Genomic DNA, 14,041 nt, shown 5'->3' with positions numbered 1-14,041 from the left:
TTTCTTTTGTAGTATTTAGACAGAACACAGCACTGTTTCCAACCACACCAAATAAGTTTGCAGCTTCAGGGATCTACTCAGTCAAATTTTTCATAACCAAATAAGAGCATGAGCCATGCATTGGGTGTAAATGATTTCAGGATTATCCTTCTCCAGTAATGCTTTAACTCCTTTATAGCATCGACTCAAGTTAGCAGCTCCATCAAAAGAGCAACTTACAATATCAGACATCAAAACATTGTTGACACAAAGTACTCTTTTGTTTTCATTTTAAGTTACTTGTCTTATAGTGTCACTCTTTACGACAACTGCTAACAGTCGCCCAAATACTTGACCGCTTATAACGCGGAGAATTACTATAATAAGTGATTCAGCACTGGAACATCTTAAATAGAATCAACCATTATGCTAAAAATGACCGCTTTCTTGCCGTCTTCCACTGTTTTCTCCTGCAATTTTGTAAACGTTTTTGATAGAAAAATTTTTTAAAAATACCCTGTTTTTCCATTTTTGAGTTATCAAATATGGACCTACAAGATGTATTAACATCCATAAAGGACCAATCAGTCTGTGGTTAAATATGGACCCAGCTACAAACCAGAACCCAGTCTTCAACGATGAAAGGGCCCCAACTGCCCAACATAAGGAATAAAGTTCCATGTCCCAACAGCTCAACATGATGAAGAAAGTGCCTAGGAGCCCAACTGCTCAATGAAATGAAAGAATGTCTCCAACTGCCCAATATAATGAATAAAGGACTCAGGGCCACAACTGCTCAATGTAATGAAAGAAGGCCCCAATTGTCCAATATATTGAAAGAAGGGTCCAAGGTACAAACTAAATCACAGTTTCTGATAATAAAAGACCATAGTGAAAGATGGACCTAGCAACAAATCCAGTAGCAAAACGACCTTATTGAAAAAGATAACTTACTGATTGATGAAAGGATGAAAGAGAAGTGTGTGTTGGCAGCATAATAACAGTGAGCTATCGAATTATTTAGCTTTCTTCTTTTTTAGCTTTTCTCTCTTTCTCTTTCTTTATTGTTTCATATGTTTTTTTTCTGAGAGGGCCTAGGCCACGATTGCGGCCTAACGGCTCTGGCCAGTCTGCCCCTGACTCCCGTCTTTCTGAGTTTGTATTCTCGTGACATAGCCCAATCAAACTTTATCTATTGCTGATTTTCCCCTTACTTGTAAAATTCCATTTCTACCCCTGGATCAAAATATAGTATGAAAAATATTCTGTGGAAAAGATTAGTTTAATTTTACTATGAGAATACATATGTGGATCTGTATATAGGGTTAGTGAAAAGTATTGGGACAGAACAATAATAACGACAGGCGCGGACGGAGGGAAAATAAATGTTACAAATAGTATTATTGCAAAACCTGCATTGATTTGGAGTGTGGTCACCATGGAAGGCATCTTGAATTCCGCCATATTGCATATCACATAATATTGTTTTAAATGTAAAAGGTTATGATTTTACAATTCAACTTAGGCTTGAATATTCCCACAGATGAGAATGTGAACTCATTTATTACACATCATTTGTTTGAGACAGAGTGTGCTATGTTTGACATATGTATCTAATACCAAAAATGTATCATAATAGGAAAGTAATAAAGAGATGCATAGACGGAGGAAAAACAAATGTTACAATTTGGCATTGGTGTAGAAACCGCGTTAAATGATTTAGTATACATCATAGCAGCTATCTTGAATTCCGCATATTGTATACCACACAATATTTTTAAATAAAAAGAGGTATGTATTGAGTTTAGATTTTGAGTTTAACGCAGTGGCAAGGCCTGAGGGGAGACAAGGTAGACAGCGTCTACCCTTTAGAATGTTATATGTATTAAGCCATTAAGCCTAAATTACTAACTTAAAATTTTGCAATTTAGATTCTGAACTTAAAATTTCCTATAATTTATTCTGAGCTTCTTTTAATGCTTCCGTATGAAAGACAGAAAGCAATGGGTTTCGTGAAACCTTAAACATTATCCCTATAGAAGCGTAGGAGAAACAGACAGCCACGTGAGAAGTTAAAGTCCGAAGACTCGTGCTATGTAGTACATTGAAACCTCTCTAAAGCGGACAACCATGGGGAATCAAAAATTGTCCGCTATAGAGACGTGTCCGCCTTAGAGAGGTTTCAATATTTTATGACTAAATTAGTAAACAAGGTAATAAGCAATGAGAAAACAAATATTTTTGCATGAATCATGTATTTACGAATATTACAAAAATGCCTAAATTATCCTCCGCCACCCAATACTCTATGTTCGAGGCACAACATGGAAATAAGATGATATAGTTCTCTGCTCTTTACACTTGCTACTACTTACTACATTTTCGGTATGTTATTTTAATTTGTGAGTTAATTGCAGTCCAGTAGTGTCTTTTTGCAGACAATATGTGTACCCGCGGGCCAAAAATACCAAACTTGTCTTCTGCTTGCTTACAGATTCTAGCGGAACAGTACCATAACGTGTCATCCCAAACTGTGGGTAGCTGTCAAACACGTTTCTGTCTAAAACAGTCTGGGTGGGAGTGGATGCAAGCAAAGGACATGAGAGTGTTGTTAAACAGAGACTTCGTCTGGGTTGCTGAGCAGCCAGTTGAGGAGGCAAAATGTCACAATGCTTCCTTGATGACACATGTATGAATTATTAAAAATGTATTTTTACTGCACTTTCCAACTTGGTTCTAGAGAAAGTGTCCGTAATACAGAGGTAAATAATACCTATAAAAGACAGGAAAGACTGTCCGTGTCCGTACTACAGAGTGTTCGCTTTAGAAAGGTTTACCAATATGTTTTTTCCTATTACAGTGTTTGGAGATTGCAAAATATGTCCGTTACGGGAGATGTCCGCTTTAAAGAGGTGTCCGTTGGTAGAGGTTTCACTATAGTACTTGCGAAAAGACAGTTGCTGTTCTGTCTACGTTTACAGGGCTACCTATCTTCATTTTAAGCTGTATTTGTAAGTGATAGAAACAGACCGCTATTCCTTCTTATTTGTTTCTATGTTAAACTATCTTTCCAGCTCCCTCTATAAAGTGTTAAATTGTTGTAATGTACTCTTGAAGAACATTGGTATATATGTATTGTCCCTATCCAACATCAGAATAACAAAAAAAAAACACTCCCTAACGAAAAGTTTAGATGTATTGGCAATTCTATCACTTTTATGTTTTTCGCGAGAGGGACAAGTACTTTTACAAAGTTCGTCTTTTGAAAAAGAGAAACCTTTTTGTCTTGGTCTGGGGCCTGGATCAAGGTACCCGTGACCAAATTTTGGTAACTTGGTCCACTCGTCTGGTCCGCTGGCGCACACAGACACAAAGATAGATAGACACACAAACAAACCCTACTTTATTTATATTAGATTCTTCGCTCAATAATTGTGTAGATGAAAGATTTGAAAAATACAAAAATCTGGTCATTGTAAAACTAATAAATTATAGAATATTTAGTATGCATCAACAAATTATTCCATATGGCAAATTGAATGACTTGATATCCACCTTTCCTAATACTTTTTGCTCCGATCAGCTTAAGAATGAATTTATCAACATATGTTCCGATAGAACAAAAATTTCTCTTCCCGAATACTTGAAATATATTCTCAGTAATGAACCTCAAAGCAGATATCAGGAAACAACGAAGCTGCTGAATATGGTATTGAGCATTCCATCAACTCCAGTTTTTTGTAAACATTCAATGAATGCCCTGAAAAGAGTGTAACTTACTTAACGAACAGCATGACAAACTTTCTGAATTACGGACACTTATAATAGAAAACTTGGTATGGAAGCTTTGTAGGATATTTGAATTCAAAGAAAGAGCTATTAATATTTTCCGCAGAAATGAAGAATAAGGTATGGAGCTCATTTACAAGAATGTAAGGTATTAATTAGGTAAGGTATTTGGTATTAGGTGTTAAGTTAGGTGTTGTAAGGTGTTTGGTTTTTTACTTCTATCGTTTTTTTGTTTACTTTCAGTTCATTTCTAAGGTATTTAGAAATGACTATCCCTAAGGAGGTATGGGGAAGCAATGCCCCATTTCCTGCAAATGAGGTACCATTCAGAAATCTATTCTGCGAAAAAAAATACTATTACCAAATTTCACTAATTATAAACTTTTATACTTAAAGTAAGAGAGTAAACATGCCTTACAAATACTATATATATATATATATATATATATATATATATATATATATATATATATATATATATTTATATTTATATATATGTGTATAGTGAAGCCTGTCTATGCTGGCCAAAATTGGTTTTATTGAAAAGTGGGCAACTTACAGAAAATAAGTGTGATTCCTGTATTTTTAGAATGGGATTTCTAGTATTACTTGGTTGTTAATAACCATTGGTAAGACAGCTACTTTAAAATTATGTATATAGATTAATTATTTAACTACTTTTTGTTAATGAGCTACAAGTGTTTCACTCGGAGCAAAAGATGTTTTCAGAAATGTTAAGGGAATTCATATTTCGAAACCTCCACTTTCTTTTGACAAGAAGTCATGTGCGAATAGTTGAGAATTGAGATGGTTAGCTTTAGCCTTGAGAATTTTCCGGAATTACTAAAGCTTCCCACTGATGAACGGAGCTGATAGGCTATAGCTAATGATTTTACCAAAACAGATAAGATAAACAAATAAGTGCAATCATTTCCGGAATTCCTGTACGTGCTTTTTCTTATTCTACCTTCCCCAACCCTTTATCAGGGTAGTGTTCTGGCTTCTGACCTCCAAGAACAAATCGTAAGAATTTATGCTTCTTTGTCTCCACTTACAAATAGAGAACATCTGCCTCGCGTATGGGAATACGAAAGAGTTAAGAAAAACAACTAAATGGTACTTTGTGTGGCCAAGATATGAAGGTAAATTTATCATTATCATCATAGGGTAAACATTGTTTCAATGTGGCCAACTTCCAAGGTAGAGAGGTGGCCAAGTTGACAGGTTTTACTATATATATAAAATACATTGTGGCCTTTTTTAATCTTTCCACGGAAATATCTCAAGAACGGTTGAACATAAATGAACTGAACAAAAACTCAAATAGGAAATACCATGGGGCAAATCGAATGATGATGTCGGGGTGCCCCAGGGCCGCTCTTCAAGTGGGCCCGAGGCAAACTTAAAAAATTTAAATGGAAACATGGGGCGAGTGACATCTCATTCGATAGATCTTTAAAAACTAAAAAGCGATGTGGGCAAACGGTTTTTCATATAGGTCACCGTATTCAAAAGGGCCGCCAAAATATGTTACCTATATCAGATAAACGTCCTGTAGCACTAATATGAAATCGGTTGAACATAACTGAACCTAACCAAAATTCAAATAGGAAAATCATGGGGCAAATCGAATAATGTTGTTGCGGTGTCCCCAGGGCCGCCTTTCGTTTTAGCCCAGGCCTAACTTAGAAATTTTATATAAAAATATGGGTCACGTGATACCTTGTTTGATAGATCTTCATACACTAAACAGCGTTGTGGCAAAAGATTGTTCATATGGGTCACCGTTTTCAAAATGGTCGCCAAGACATCTTACCTGTATCAGATAAAACGTCCAGTATCACTAATATGAAAACGGTTGAAAATAATAGCGGATGAACAGAATAGAATTCGTATAGGAAATCACAAAGGGTATTATTCATTCCACGCCTCGAGAATAATCCAATAGAGAAAAAGATTATTAAAGTATAAGTGATAATGCTAAAGAGGAAATCTAATTCTTAGAAAATTATCTTTCCGATCTCCTTCCGTAAGGGGTGAAGCGGGAATGAATATTAAAATTTCCAATGTGAACCCACACATTTACTTGCAATAGGTATGGTTTGTCTGAAACACTTGGTTGAGTTGATTTTCAGTTTAACGTCTCGTTCAGCAGCGAGGCTATATGAGACGTGGACCTACTGATTAACGTGCAACCCGAATTACACTTACTCCCGCCGGGAATTGAACCCGAGTCTTCCACGCCAAAGGCGCGTACGCTAACCGCTTAGCCACGGAGGAGCTCCTGAAATACTTGGGGTGTACAAGTGACTGGTACTGTAATGAACCAATATTCTGCAGACGACTTTTGAGAAAACCAACGTTTCTACATATTGTTCTAAAATTGCATTGTTTGACAAATTAGTCTCGCATTTCAGTTGATTCATTTTGCACAAATTATTTCCTGCAATCAAAATGGAAGGTACCGCTTAACAAGAATTTTACTTACTTTTTTCCATTACAGTCATATATCTCATAAAAATCATGTATCAGATAATTTTGTTGTGTAGATACAATTTGCAAACACTAAGGTTCTCGTTTGGAATTTCACCGTTTGTTCCCGTCCCCTTCACCCACTTATCGTTGGACCCTTTTCTAGGAATTAGATTTTCTCCTTTGCATTATGACACCTTTACTCTAATCACCATCTCCTCCGTTGCAACATTTTCGAGCCGTGGAATGATAAATATCCTCTGTGATTTCCTATAGGAGTTTTATTCTGTTTATCCGTTATTATCTTCAACCGTTTTCATATTAGTGGTACTGGACGTTCTATCTGGTACAGGCAAGATGTCTTGGCGACCATTTTGAAAACGGTGGCCTATATGAACAATCTTTTGTCACAAAGCTGTTTAGTGTATGAAGATCTATCGAACGAGGTATCACGTGACCAATATTTTCCATATTTTCCATATAAGTTTCTAATTTGGGCCTGGGCTAAGACGAAAGGCGGCCCTGGGGGCACCGCGACAACATTATTTGATTTGCCCCTTGCCTTTCCTATTTGAGTTTTTGTTTATTTCAACTATGTTCAACCGTTTCCATATTAGTGTTACTGGACGTTTATGTGATACAGGTAACATATTCTGGCGGCCATTTTGAACACGGTGACCCATCTGAAAAATCGTTTCCCACATCGCTTTTTATTTTTAAAGATCTATCGAATGAGATGTCATTCGCCCCATGTTTCCATTTAATATTTTTAATTTAGCCCCGGGGCCCCTTGAAGAGCGGCCCTGTGGGCATAGCGACATCGCTGTTCGATTTGCTCCATGGTATTTCCTATTTGAGTTTCTGTTCAGTTTATTTATGCTCAAATTTCCGTGAGAGCATATTTCCGTGGAAAGATTAAAATGGGCCACCGCCGCCGGTTTAACGTCCCGTTCAGCAGCGAGGCTATATGAAAAACGGCATGTGTGTCACAAATTGATGCTAGAATCTTCCTACAAACTAGTTCATCGTCCGTTTCAAAAGCATCGTGGTCTACATCATTTATTATTTCCGTAATTTCTCGGGGTGAAAATACGCCACTATCATAAGAACCACGACTTGTCGCGGTGGTATTCATAGCCAAAAGCTCAACTAAAAAGAGAAAGAATAATAATCAAACTACAAGAGGGATGTGAAACAACCATACGCACTTCCACTGGCTAATAGAAAAGAGGTAAACAAAAACATGTGTTTGCCTTTTGAGTACTCATTTTTTGGGGGGGAATATATACTTGACACATGTCATTTAAGTCTACGCAATAGGTGACCTGTACGCATGAAGGTGAAAATATTCGTGAAAAGTAAACAGAAGGGACGATTTACAGTCAACTCAATGTTCAACTAACGGAACTGACCTTGATAAGTACTGACTAAAGGCCTTGTAACAAGAGGGCAACTAATTACCCATGGGTCTCTTGCAGCTATACAGCGAGCTGTGTATTCTCAGTCATTCCCTCTCTAAGCTTGGCTGTGTTTGCGAAAATATTGTTTGCTTTTCTTGCCTTGGGGCAAAGATTAAGAAGGCACCCTTGTACACCTTGGGAGAGTGGTACGGAGTAACATAAAATGATCGAAAGACGACCGATGTTAATATAGAGTTAATAGTTTCGAGCAGTGGCGTATACTGAAAGCATGGGCTACCACTGACCTTGTAAATTATTATTGTTATTAATGATAATAATAGAAAAAGTAATAATAATAATAATAATAACCATTAAATTTGCATAACAATGAATAAAAAGTGTTTGTGTGTTTTTTCTTTTGTGAACTTTTGTTTTGAGACCATTAATGTTTTACAACGTAAATGAAATTCCACCATGCATTTGTGCAGTTCTCGTGGATTACATTCGTAAAATGTTAATTTTTAAAATTGTAACCTCCATCAAAAGTCGCCTCTGTTACTGTCGTTGGTTGTCATTCCTTAACAGTCTTCGCAAAAATTCTGAGTATAGTAACGTAATGCAAAAATGCAGACAGTCATTAAAATTGTTATGTTTATTATCACTACCTAAATCCCAAATTTTTGCGATTTACGCCAGTTGAACTTTGTGTTGGACAAACACAGTGTGCGTGGGTTTTCACTCGGGCGAGTTCGACGCAGGGCCTTTTGACTTGGGTCATTTTGCCGTGGAACCCTTTTGACCCGGGCTCTATTTATGAGGGGTGTTTTGATTTGGCACCTTTTGACCCGGCCCCTTTTGATGAGTTGCGTTCCAATTCGGGACTTTTCACTTGCATCCTTTTGTTGCGGAGACCTTTTAACCCGGACCCTTATGACGCGGGACGTTTAACTCAGGGGCCCCGGTGGCTCAGTGGTACAGCGTTCACTTCTGTTGCCTGAGGTCCCGGCTTCGATCCCAGCCCACGCCAATTGAACTTTGTATTAGACAAACACCGTGTGCCTTGGTTTTCTCGTGGTTCTTCCGTTTCCTCCTACTTTCTCCATTCCATCATTTCATTCATTACTCATCATCACCGTCTCCCTTAGCCTAACCGGCATAATCGTGGGCCGTAAAACTGAAAGATTTTTCTATATCGGTCTCCCCCCCGTTGGATAATATCCTCCGGGCGTTAGCGTTTATGATGTTGCTTAGTTAATGTATTATATTGTTCTATATAGGGATGCGCTCGAGTCGAGTCGAGTCGAGATTTAAGCCTGTCTCGACTCGTCTCGAGAAAATGTTGTCTCGACTCGTGTCTCGACTCGAAAATATGTTGCTTTCTCGACTCGTGTCTCGACTCGACAGTCTCTGTCTCGACTCGACTCGAATTCGAGTAGAGACGTCTCGAAATTCGAGTCGAGACAAAATATACGAGTTAAAATATACACACACATCAGCCAGACCGTTATGACTACCTACCTAATTGTTAGTATGTCCATCCTTGGACACGAATTACAACGGCAACGCGTCTTGGTATGGTCGCAATGTTCCTCGGTGGGTCGCTGGAGAGAGTTGGCACCACATATGCACACACAGGTCATCTAATTCCCGTAAATCCCGGGGAGGGGGTGATGCGCCCTCACGTTACGTTCAATCACATCCTAGATGTGATCGATTGGGATCAGATCCGGAGAGTTTGGGGGCCAACACATCACTTGGAACTCGCTCCTGCGTTCCTCGAACCACTCCATCACACTCCTGGTCTTGTGACCTGGTGCATTATCTTGTCGAGAAATGCCACTACCGATGGGAAACATGGCCGTCATGAAGGGGTGTACGTAGTCTGCAAGCAGCGTGCGACGCCTCGGCCGTCATGGTGCCTTGCTCCAGCTCCACTAGACATGTGGATGCTCACCGGAATGTTCCCCAGAAAATAATTAAGCCGCAGCCAGTTTGTCTTCGTCCCGCAGTACAGATGTCAAGGAGCTGTTCCCTTTGGACACGACGTATTCGCACCCTCACATCGTCATGATGAAGAAGATATCGGGATTCATCAGGCAATGCAACGCTCTGGCATTGTGCCAAGGTCTAGTGGCGATGGTCACGTGTTCACTTCAGTTATAGTTGCCGATGTCGTGGTGTTAACATTCGCCATCGTTAGGAGTGTTCGGTGCACTGTGTGTTCAGACTAGTGTTGCGAAGGCCTGTGAAAAAAACGGAAATTTTGGGTAAAAAAAGTTTTTTTTACTGTTTTCCCGAGCTGGGAAAAAAACGGAAAATTTGGGTGTTATCAGAATCATCACTTTTGTTAATCACAGAATCGTTTTAGGTAATATGTTAAATGAAACATATATTTCATAGATATATCTTCATTGTTCTATGTAAAATTCCGGAAATTTTGAAACCATTAGGAAAAAATCATTTGTTACGAAATTTTTGGCAAAAACAGGAAAATGTAGTTTAAAAACTATTTGTTGGCCTGATGCTAGTAACCTTACTTGCTGTAACATGTCTGCAACATATACAGTGGGAAGTCGAAAATCCGAACTAATTGGGACCACAGGTATTCGGATTTTCAAATTGTTCGGATTTTCGAAAATGACCAAGTATATGCCATTTAGGCTTACATATACTGTACGGTTTGTTCTTCTATCGATACAGTGGTTATCCAGTACATACAGTAATTACAATACCGTACGTAAGGCTACTTACATTTAATGTTTCTGAAGAACTTGCTTGTACTCTAAATAACACTGTTCTTGTAAGTCACACTTAAAACGTATAGGCCTAAGAAAAAAATAAAAATAAAAATACATGACAAACAATTACATATAAATGAACTTCTGTAAAAACACTGACTTCACATAACTTCGATGGACACGCTATTGTTTGTTTATCGCTAGCGTTAAGACAAAATGTAAAAAGCTTCTAGGGACCGCGTTCGGATTTTTGACGTTAGGATTATCGACGTCCTACTGTATATACAATGTACAGTATTTCGCTAACGGAAAAATACTTAAAGCAACAGGTTTTAATTCTACTTTACACACATATAACGCACAAGTGAGTAAATTTGAGCAGCGGGAAATATATTAAGTGAAACTTCCGTTAGTTATTATTACAGACTAGCAGAATATCCGTTCTTCGCACTGGGAGAATACGTTTCATTTTGGACACAAAGGGCACCGAAAATGTCAACAATGAACTTGTGGAGCCCCAAAATTATGAATTTGACATTAATATCGATAATTTTCAATTATCTTTACATGCCACTATCCTCCTTAGAGTACTAATGGGGCTGAATTTGTGGATTTAAACGGCATATTCTGTTCATCTCAGCGAGTATGGATTCGAGGCCATTTTCGATCATGTATATATATATATATATATATATATATATATATATATATATATATATATATATATATATATATATGTATATATATATATATATATATATATATATATATATATACAGAGGCGGATAAAAGGGGGCTATAGCCCCCCTTCACACTCAAGTATACACTGCATAAAATGGGCTTCAATCCTGCTTTACACTGGATAAAACTGCAAACTATGGTTTAGCCCCTCCCTTGATCATATCCTGGATCCGCCACTATATGTATGCTCAAAAAAATTAAGGGTTCAGCTGAAATATCACTCAAGACCTTAAGATAGTGTATGAATAAGCTTGTGTTTGACTCATATATATCATACAAGAAGGGATGCTTTAAGATACACTAGAAAAATGTGGCACCTACTGGTGTTGGGGCACGGAAAACCTTGTTCACATGGCTCATGACACAAGACGGTTATGTGTGCACCTCTCGAACTGCTCACAAACAGGCAAGGCAACAACACTGATTGTTCCTTAATATGTCATATGATCACTTCGAATAGCCAACAGAGCCTCGCACCTGCGTGGCATGGATTCAATCAGATTATCGATGAGTTCTTGGGGGATGTTGTGCCACTCATCCAGAAGAGCGACTTCCAGCTCTGAAGTGGTTGTTGGATTTACTGGCCTAGCGGCAATTCGTCTGCCAAACATATCCCAGACATGCTCAACTGGAACGAGTTCCGGAGAGCATGCTGACCACTTCATCCGAGCGATACCCTCAGCATCCAGCATCTCATCCACTAACCGAGCTCTGTGAGGACGAGTATTGTCATCCATAAAAAGGAACGAATCACCAATGGCACCAGCATAAGGGAGAACAAGAGTTTTCATGATCTCATCCCTATATCTGAGAGCCGTCAAAGAGCCATTTCGGATGATGTGGAGCTCAGTACGCCCACCAATGCTGATTCCTGCCTCCACCATCAGTCCACCACCATGATACTGCGATCTTTCTCGCACAAACATGGGATTGTGTCGTGTTCCACACTCTCTCCAGATGAAAACACGTCAATTATCAGGCTCTACACTGAATCGAGACTCGTCAGAGAACAAAACATTGCCCCATTCATTGCGTCCCCACCCACGATGTTCCTCCGCCTACGCTCTTCGATCAACACGGTGTCGTGCAGTTGATGGGACACAAACCATAGGCCTACGTGCGGAGGAACATCGAAGGCGATTGCGGACCTTTTGGGTAGATATTGTGCGTCCTGTTGTTGTTCGGAAGGCTCGCGGGAGCAGAGTTGTATTCTGACGCCGGTTTCGACGGGCTGTTAACAAGAGATAACGATCGTCTCTGGCTTTGGTTGTTAGTGGACGGCCCTGTCCTTGTCTTCTTCGAACACTTCCAGTTGTTTGAAATCGATTCCACAATCGGGAAATCACACTTTGTGCCACTCATATGGCATGTGCCACCTTCCGCCATGACTGACCAGCTTCCAACCTGCCAACAGCTCGCCATGCCAACGATTCTGGCAGATCACGTTGTTGCGCAATTTCACTACGTAGGTTTGTGACGCACTAAACACATTGAGAACAAAGGTATCCTGGAGCTAGAGTGTGTTGGCAGCGCCACACTACAAAATGATATCTGGCAGCGCCACGTCACTGATCACGTGCACAGATGTTCCAAACGGTTCGTTTGCACCTTGGGCCTTCATGATCTTAATCTCAACTGGACAAGACACAGTGTTCTCACATTATTCGGAAGAAGTTTTACATGTGTTTTCATCTGATTCCATAATTTTTTGATCAGTATATATATATATATATATATATATATATATATATATATATATATATATACAATTATATATTAGCTATCATATATATATTAGCTAAATATACCCATTCTTCGCATGGAAGTCAAGGCCTGTGGAAGTATTACCCTCATTTCCGCGACCGCGAAAACTATGGATCTGAGACTAAATCGATCATTTTGGATTACTTTTAGATGTCTCGGTACCCTCCCCCCCCCCCCCGCTGACTCTTGGCCCGCATACAATGGTAGCTGAATTTGCAAGTGATCGCTAATGGAAGTGTCACCATTGATTTCAGCGACCTCAAAATTATGGATTTGACACTAATATCGTCCTTTGTATTACTTTTACATGTTTCGGTATCCCCCCCTTCGCTGACTCATGGCCCGCATACAATGGTAGCTGAATTTGCAAGTGATTACTAATGAAAGTGTCACCATTGATCTCAGTGACCGCGAAAACTATGGATTTGACACTAGTATCGGTCATTTTGGATTACTTTTACTTGTCTTAACCCCCCCCCCCGTGCTGACTTCCGGCCTACATACATTGTAGCTGAATTTGCAAATCATCGCTAATGAAAGTGCCACTATTGATCTCAACGACCGCGAAAACTATGGATTTGACATTAATATCGGTCATTGTGGATTGCTTTTATATGTCTCGATATCTCAACTCCCGCCCCCCTCCCGGTGACCCCCAGTCCTGTGCTGCATAGCATGAATTTGGAAGTTAATGCGATCGGAGTTTCACCATTGATTTCAGTGACCGCGAAAACTATTAATTCAACACTAATATCGGTTATTTTCTACTACTTTTACATGCCCCAGTAAACGACCCCTGAGACCCCCCTGCTTCGAATTTTGACAAAATCGTTTAACTTTGGTCTCGAGCCTGGACCAAGGTATTCGTGACTAAAATTAGGTAACTCTCGGTCAATTTGTCCGTCCCCCCTCCCGCCCCCCGGATACCGTCCCCCTGACGCCCCGTTAACTCCCGGCCCGCATACAATTGTAGATGAATTTGCTAGTCCTCGCTAATGAAAGTGTCACCAGAACCCCTTTATCAAAAAAATTGCCGGGGAAACACTTGTAGAAACTTCAGTTTTCGTGCCGGACGATTACCGAGACCTTGTGAACAAAAAAAAAACATTAGCGATCGAATTAAAAAACATAGTTCTCCTCAGGTTAGTATTCACTGAG

This window comes from Thermobia domestica, chromosome 12 (assembly GCF_964235325.1).
Source record: "Thermobia domestica chromosome 12, izTheDome1.hap1.1, whole genome shotgun sequence".
Taxonomy (NCBI): domain Eukaryota; kingdom Metazoa; phylum Arthropoda; class Insecta; order Zygentoma; family Lepismatidae; genus Thermobia; species Thermobia domestica.
This window is presented reverse-complemented; position numbering follows the sequence as displayed.